This window comes from Octodon degus, unplaced genomic scaffold (genome assembly GCF_000260255.1).
Source record: "Octodon degus isolate 3935 unplaced genomic scaffold, OctDeg1.0 scaffold00041, whole genome shotgun sequence".
Classification (NCBI taxonomy): domain Eukaryota; kingdom Metazoa; phylum Chordata; class Mammalia; order Rodentia; family Octodontidae; genus Octodon; species Octodon degus.
In genome coordinates, this window is record NW_004524617.1 from 16,885,401 (window position 1) to 16,894,053 (window position 8,653).

The window sequence follows — 8,653 nt, forward strand, 5'->3', positions numbered from 1 at the left end:
TGCCCATCTCTGACAAAACTAACCAAAAAAGGGGGATAGAAATGAGCGACCCTTTTGTATGTGTATACTCAAAATAGGATAGATATACAGCTCCATTCTCTTAATTCAGTGAATAGAGAGATTTGTTATAATAGTGTTTGAGACATGTCTGCATCTTGTACAATGAATAACCACTGAGACAACAATGTACAATGTATTGATTATTGAAAATGTGCCAGTAGTTGGTTGTGAAACTCTCATTGATATTTGTTTCTCAATAAAATTATTAAAAAATTAAAAAATTGAATGTATTGCACAAATAGTAAAAAAAAAGATTCTCTTCTGGCTGTTTAACAACTGAAGTTTGCAGACCAAAAATTAGAGAAATAGAGGGGCTACAAGGATAGCCAACATTTTGGCCCTATCCCTTCAAGGTCATTGAGGACTCAGGACATAAGAGAACCTGTGCTGTGACATCCTATAACTCACTGGTGCCCCAAATTTCCTGATCAAGAAGATTATGAGGCCACAGAGGATAGTGATCAACAATGTACAGTGTGTCTAAGGACAGTAACCTGGAGAGAAAAAATTATCTCAGGCTTTCCCAGGGAGCTGGGTTTTGCACCCAGGACTTTGGGGCTCCAAAAATTATACTTTTAACCATTAGGTTATGTTTATCACTTTCTGCCTGTGACAGGATTAAATGCTAAGGGCACAAGAATGAATCAGATTTGCTCCTTGTTCCTAAGTGGGAGAGGCTGATATAATAGTCTACCCATCTAACCTGCCTTTAATTTAGAATTAGTAGGCAAAGTTCCATCATGAGGTGGAAATTGTAGAGTTCCAGAGTTTAAAATCTTGGCCAGAAGTTGAAGTAGCAGGTGACCAAGTAGGCATTCAAACCTACTCATTCTGAATCCACATCTACATACCTAACTGCTATGCCATATTCCTTCCTGAAAATATCTATAAACAGATACTCACCCTGGTACAGTAGCATCTTTAGCTGAAGCAAGTAAGTACACAGTGTAACCACTGCTCAGTTCAAGAAGTCAGAAACATCAATTTGGGGCATAAATGCCAGAATTATGGAAGGTGGCAAAGATGGGAATGACATTCCAGGCAGGAAGCCTCAAAAAGCAGGAGGACATATCTATGTTCATCATACACAGTTTCCCATGTTGATGATATTCATATGACCCAGTAGCTGAGACATGATGGGTCAGGATGCTCAAACCAGTGGTCTGTTTATTTGTTTCTAGTTTTTTTTCATTTTATTGTACATAAAGTGCACTAATTTTAAGTATACAGCTTGATGAATTTTTACATAGGTGTTCACCCAGGCAAACACCATCCAAGGTAAGATACAGATTATCTCCATAGCTCCAGACATTTCCTTCATGCTCCTTCTTCATCAGTACCCATTGTTATGGATTAAATATGAAATGACCCCAAAGACTCACTCATGTGACCCCAGAGACTCATGCACGGAGGTGTTGCTCTTCAATTCAGCAATCTTCAGAGTGGGGCTTAGAGAGGTGATGGAATCATGAGGGTGCTAACCTTATAAACCGATTCATCCATGGATGCGTCATAGCTGAATGGGCTGGTAGCACTACTAGGAGGCAGGGCCTAGGTGGATGCAAGATGTGTATGCAGCAGTATAAATTCCTTTCAAGTTTCTTTTCCATCCACCCCTCCCTCTGCTCCTCCTTCCTGTTCTCTACTCCTCCCTCTCATCTCTTCCTCTCTTCTGTCCCTTTGAGTCTGAACCCAGAGCCTTCACACTGAGTTATATGTATATCCCTTTTAAAATATAAATTTTTAAAACTTTGAGATGGGATCTCTCTAAATTACTAAGTTACTAAGCTGACTCCAATTTGGAATCCTCCTACCTCAGTCTTCCAGAGTGTCACCATACTTGGCTGTCATGTTTCCATTGAATAAATGTATCTCCATTCAGTCATCTATTTTAATATTCATGGACATTTGAGTTGTTTTTAGTTTTGGGATAAGTAAAAACACTATGGCTATTTGTCCACATGTCTTTTGATGGATATATGATTTCATTTTGCTCACATGTATACCAATTGAATGGAATTGTCAAGCAGAAGTGCACACACGTGCGTGCGCGCACACACACAGTTACCTTTAGTAGATGTGGGCAAACTTTTCCAAAGTGATTCTATCAATTTACACTCCCACCAGTAGTGTATAAAAGTTCCAGTTACCCCACATTTTCTTGAACATTTAATATGGTTGGCCATTAACAAAACTTCTAGCTAGGCATCATGGTTTATGCCTATAATCCCAGCACTTAGGGAGGCTGGGGCAGGAGCATTATATAAATTTGGGTACAGCTTGATTAATTTAGGGACTTAGCAAGATTCTGTCTAAAAAAAAGACTATAGCTTCATACTAAGCTCAGGGTTTAATTTCTAGTACTACAAAACAAAACAAGACAAAACACCAACAGATAGGCAATCAAAAATTTCTCAGGATTAAACACTTATAGTTTCAATGAACCAAAATTTAAATTTGACCACCACAAAGATTCCCAGCATACTACCTGTATACAGTGTATACCCCCACTCTCCCTTAACCCTTGACACTGATCTGTTCTTCATCATTACACTTTCAACATTTTGAAATGTTAGATAAATTGACCATAAGTTCTGTGTCCTTTTGAGATTGCTGTTTTTCCATTGATTAATTTTTCTGTTTTCAAGTTCATTGATTTCTGCTTTTATCTTTATCTTCTATCCATTTGGTTTAGGTTTATTTTGGTCTTTTATATCTAGGCTTTTGAGGGAAGAATTTTAATTGCTCATTTGTGACATTTTCTCTCTTGGTCTCTCTGTCACTGTGTCTCTGTTTCTCTGTCTCTGTCTGTCTGTCTGTCTGTCTGTCTGTCTGTCTCACTCTCTCTGTCTATAAAGTTATAGTATTCATGAACACCACGCTACCTGAGAACTAAATCACAAGCAGGTTGGTAGGAACACCAACACAAACTTTTTTTTTTTTTTTCTGATATGGGCAATCAAACCCATGACCTCATGCTTGCCAGGCAGGCACTATGCCACTGAGCTAAATCCCCAGCCCCAAACTTTTATTGTAACAGGGTTTGTGCTACAGCACAAGGGGACCAGTATATATCTCAGAGTAACCCTGACATTTTCTGTTTTCTAATGTATGCATTATGTGTTATAAATATCTCTTTCATCACTGCTTAATCCATGTTGCATACATTTTAATATGCTATATTTTCATTTTCATTCCATTTACTGCATTTTTAAAATAATTCCTCTTGAGACATCCTCTTTGATCATTAGAATATTTGGAAGCATGCTGTTTAGTTTCCACTTGATTGGAGATTTTGCTATTATTGAGTTCTAGTTTGATTCTGTTATGGTAAGAAAATCTATCTGTGTTACTTTTTCATTTGTTCTATTTGTTGAGGTTTCTTTTATGGCCCTGGAACATAACTATCTTGATGCATTTTCTGTGTGTACTTTAAAATTTTGATTTTTTTTATTCAGATTTTATTGGTGTATTTAAGATCTATTTATTGATCACATTCAGTATAGTGAACTTTTTAAATTAAGTTTAATTTTTAAATTTTTTTTTGGCTAGCTCAGGCCACCTTAAGGGTGGGTCTGGTGCAACATGAGGTGCTGGGGATCAAACCACAGTCCCTTACCCCTACTGAGTTTGCCAAAGCAGGGGCTTTAGACAACTGAGGTATCTCACCAGCTCAGTATAGAGAATTTGTACCTGTATATGACATAACTTTTTTCCCATTTCCTTCCTTCCCTTTAACTCCTTCTCCCCTCCCCATTTACAAAGGTTTTGTTTCCATGCTTTTTTCTTTTCTCATTTTTCTTTTTACTTTTCTTTCCTTTCTCTCTCCCCTCTACCTCGTTCTCCTCCCTATTTGAATATTTTTTACCTATTTCACAATACCTATTATACATTGTGGTCCTTACTTACATGAATGATTTGATTTAATGTGAGTTTTTTGGTAGACATATTATAGTTGGGTTGTTTATTTTTATTTTTCATGCCAGCATCTCCATGCATGCTAGGCAAGTGCTCTACAACAGAGCTATGCTCCCAGTCCTGCCTTTTTTTTAGTCCATTCTGCCAATCTCTTATTTGGTATATTTAGACTCTTTATATTTAATGTAAATATTTATGTGTTAGGGCTTGAATCTACCATTTTATTCTTTGAATTTTGTTTATTCTCTTCTTTAAAAAATTTCCACTGCCTTCCTGTGGTTTATTGAAATTCTTTAGAACTCCATTTTGATTTGTGTTTTTGCAATATATTTGTATTTAATTGGTTTACTGTGCTATTGACTTTATTTGAATAACTTTAAATACTTGCTCTAATAATTTATATATATAATTTATTGCATTTTAATAGAATCACATTTATTAGTCTGACTAGAAACTTCCCTTTATGCTATTACTCCCCCTTTATAATACAGTTGTCTTAAATATTTCCTTTGCATGCACTGAACTGTGCAGTGCGGTGTATGTTGTTCTGATTGGATAATTTCTATTCTGTCTTCAAGTCCACTGATTCATCTATCTCCAATGTTCTTCTGTCAGTCTCATCAACTGAATATTTTATTTTTACTTTGTCTTGCAATTCTAAAATTCCAATCTAAGTTTTCTTTATGCCTTTTCATTCATTGGTAAGATTTTCTATTATTTTGTTTATGTTCAGTGTATTTGTAATTGCTGGATGAAACATTTTTATGATGGTTGCTTTAAAAGCCTTGTCAGATAATACTTATATCTGGTCTCATCTCAGTGATGGTAGACAACATTATCTTTCTTGATTAACTTCCTTTGTTCAAGTTGAGATTTTCCTGGTCTGATATGACAAATGATTTTTGGTTGAAATTTGAATGCAATTAGTACATTATGCTGGATCTTACCTAAAGCTTGTGTTTTGGCTAGCCTCTCTTGACATTGCTCTTGCAAGAAGAGGGCTCCTCCTCATTGCTACCAGGTAGGAGTAGGAATCTAAGTTCTCCTTTGGCCTCCATTGAAAACTGGGGATGAGGAAGAGTTTCTCTTTACTGCTGGCCTGAGGTGGGAGTTCAGGTTCCTTCTTTTCTATGCCTCTGTGGTTATCACGCTAGCTGAGAGAATCACATGCTTCTTAACTGCTCCCTACAGAGCTGTCACTGCTACTGTGGATGGGAAGCCTTGTCACCACTGAGTAGTGGTGGAAATCCTTACTTTTCAGTAGGAATCCTTTGCAACTGGAAAGTAAGGGTTGAGAGAGAAGGGTGCCTCATTATTTCCAGGTGGGATTGGAAGTCCAAATTACTCTTATGGTCTCTACTGACACCAGGAGGTAGATGAGCAAGGATGAGAGTCCTGGCTCTTCCCACAGCCCTGTTTGACAATATCATGAGGGTGGGACTCGGATTGTTTTGCCACGCTACAGCCTGGAGAGTAAAAAGTATAAGCTGCCCACCCAGCCTTTATTGATGGAAGTAGAGATAAGTGGTTGCAGAATTCTCTATGGAGTTAGGCTGGAATAGAGTGATTATTGTCTAAAACTTTTTGTGTTGTGAGGCTCTTTCTTGGTTCTTTAGTTAACAACGATAGGATTTTATTATGGACTTTCTTTGCACCCATTACATTTTTTTTCTGGAACTGGGGATTGAACTCAGTACCTTGTGCTTACTAGAAAAGAACTTATTCTGCTGAGCTATCTCCCAGCCCCTCATTAGAATGTTTAATGTAGCGATTTCTGCAGGACCTGGTGTAAGATCTTTGAGACAACACCCCCTCCCCATCCTGAATAACAATAACAGAAACAAGAAAAAGCCAAAACAGGAATTCATCACTGCATTGTTCTTTTTGTTTGTTTGTTTGCAAATACTAAAATTTTATTATGCTTTTAAATTTCAATGCTTAAGAAAGCAGATGTTCAAGGCAGAGTTACAGAGGTTATATATGAGGCCTCAGTGTCCCTAGCTCACTACTTCATTCTCTCCAACTTTTTGCATCTTCTTATATTTGTTTTATATGTAAAGGTCAGGAATTATAGCTTACTTAATGAATCAGGGAAAATTATGTCAATCTCGTCTTTTTGAAGCAGAAGCCCTTTCTGAAAGGTAAGGTTTCATTTTTTTTATTTTTAGCACTCAAGAAGTACCTTTAATAGATAATAAAAATAGAGATAATACAAAGAGAATATGTACATGGAACAATTGAGACTATTTTAAGATTAAATGTAATTTAAAAAAGGAAAATTAATGTTCATATCTGTACTATTCAATTGCTTTACATTATATCATGTAATATATTAATTCAATTTCTTTAATAAAGAATCATAATAAGCAAACCTTCAGATAAACACAAAAGCAAAACTTGGTCTTCTCAAACTTCAAGGTGACTAAGATATGCAAAAGAGAAAATTAAAATTTCTATCATGGTCAGAATGATTACTACCAATGCAACCAATTAATTATTTTCAAGTTGTAATTTCTTTTGAAATTAGGAAATGAAAAGAAGCGGGTGGTGAATGAAGGCAGGAGACAGGAAAAGGAATGTTGTGGGACTGTCTTGCTACAAGGTTGTATATGGTTAGATTTCTGGACTTATGTGTAAACATAAGCATTATATAATTCTTTATGCCTATTTTAAAAATATATTTTAATTTTAAATGTTTTTTCATCATATTCTATAGGGACTTAAAGTTCAACATATCAATACTTGACGAAAAATACCTGTTCCATGTTATGCCTAAGATGTTTGATATTCAGACAGATAGTGAGGTTAAGCTTAACAGCCTAGGTTGTATGGTAATAATAAGCTTGTCTCCTGGAGGGTTAACAACCTAAGTTTGCAGACCAAAATTAGAGAAAAAGGAAGGCCACAAGGAAAGCCAACATTTTGGCCCTAGCCTTCCAAGGTCACTTAAGATTCAGGACATAGGAGAACTTGTACTGTAACGTCATGTAACTCAGTAGTGACCCAAATTTTCTGATCAGGGAGATTATGGGGCCAAAGAAGAAAGTGATCGATGATGTAGAGTGTGCCTAAGGAGAGTCACATGGAGAGAAAACATTCTCTCAGGCTTTCACAGAGAGCACATTGGCCAAGCAATGGCAGTGACTCATCCACATGGCTGACACTGACAAAGGATCCAAATATGAGCTACAGGATCTCAGGAAAAATCCTGAGGGGATTTGACTGACCTTATCAGACCCAAAAGCTACAACTCTTGTTGTGTAGGTCTTGCTTTATCTTGGTCTTAACCATCCAGCAGAAAAGTATAAAAACAAAGTATAAGAAGTAAAGCCATGGTGTCATGTTGAGCTATAGGGGACTCAGGTCATTTTTCTATTTTAATGAAAAATTTAAAAATAATACATAAAACATTAGAAATGATACAGAATTTCACAAAATGAGATAATAGGAATTCAACAATGGTTTTTAAGGGCCAGCCAAATAGCTCAGCAGATTAAAGTGCCTGCAAGCAGGTGCAGGGGCCGGGGGGTTCAATCCCTGGGCTTGCTGCACCAGCCTCACCCCCGGGATGCACTGAGAAGGCAGTTGAGACTGGGCGTGGTGGCCCGCACCTGTAATCCCAGCTCTTGGGAGGCTGTAAACAGGCGGATTGCTGTGAGTCCGATCTACTAGTGAGACTCTGAACACCCTGTAGACCCTTCCCTAAATAAAAAAAATGGTTTTTATATTGCACATCATTGTCTTCAAAGTAGTTGCTCAGATTACCAAATATAAGCATGTAAAATTGGTCAGAATAAAAAAATTTAAGTACTAACTACTTCCTTCAAAAAGAACCAATAGAAATTAGTAGTAAAATCCTAGATAGCCTATGTATATACATACATATTTCCCCCTTCTTTTCTCATTTCCCTCATTCCAATTGTTTATTTCTTTGGAGCAGTTTCTTTCACTTTTATTATATCTATTGTATCTTTCACATTTTCTTTCGTCTTTCAAGTTCTTACATGAGAGAGCCAATATGATGTTTATACATGAGGGTCTGATTAATTTCACTTATGAGTATGGGTTCTAGTTACATCCATTTGCCTTTAAAACCCTTAAGTTTATCTTTCTTTATGACTGAGTAATACTCCATTGTATAAAAATACCACATCTTTTTTATTCATTCCTCAGTTGTTGGACATTTGGATTGTTTCCAAGATTTAGCTATGACAAATTGTGCTGCTGTGAACATGGGTGCACATATATCAATATGATATGAAAATTTCAGTTCTCTGGAATAATACCCAGAAGGGGAATAGTTGGGTCAAGTAGGACCTGCAAATCTAGTTTTTTGTGGAATCTCCACACAAATTTCCACAGTGATTACACTAGTTTACACTGCTACCAACAGTGAAGAAGGGTTCCTTTTCCCCAAAGTTCCTCCAGCATTTGTCATTTGTTAATGGTTGACTTCTTAATGACAACCATTCTTTATGAGGTGAGATGGAATCTCAGCGTTGTTTTAATTTGCATTTCTTGAATGACAATTGATGTGGAACATTTTTTATTTTATTTTTTAATAGATTGCAAATTGAAAATAAATTATTTACAAACATGAATGTAACAATAAAAATTGTTCAAAATAAAAATGAAAAAATTTACAGATCAGTCATAATAGTTCACTGTGTCAAAA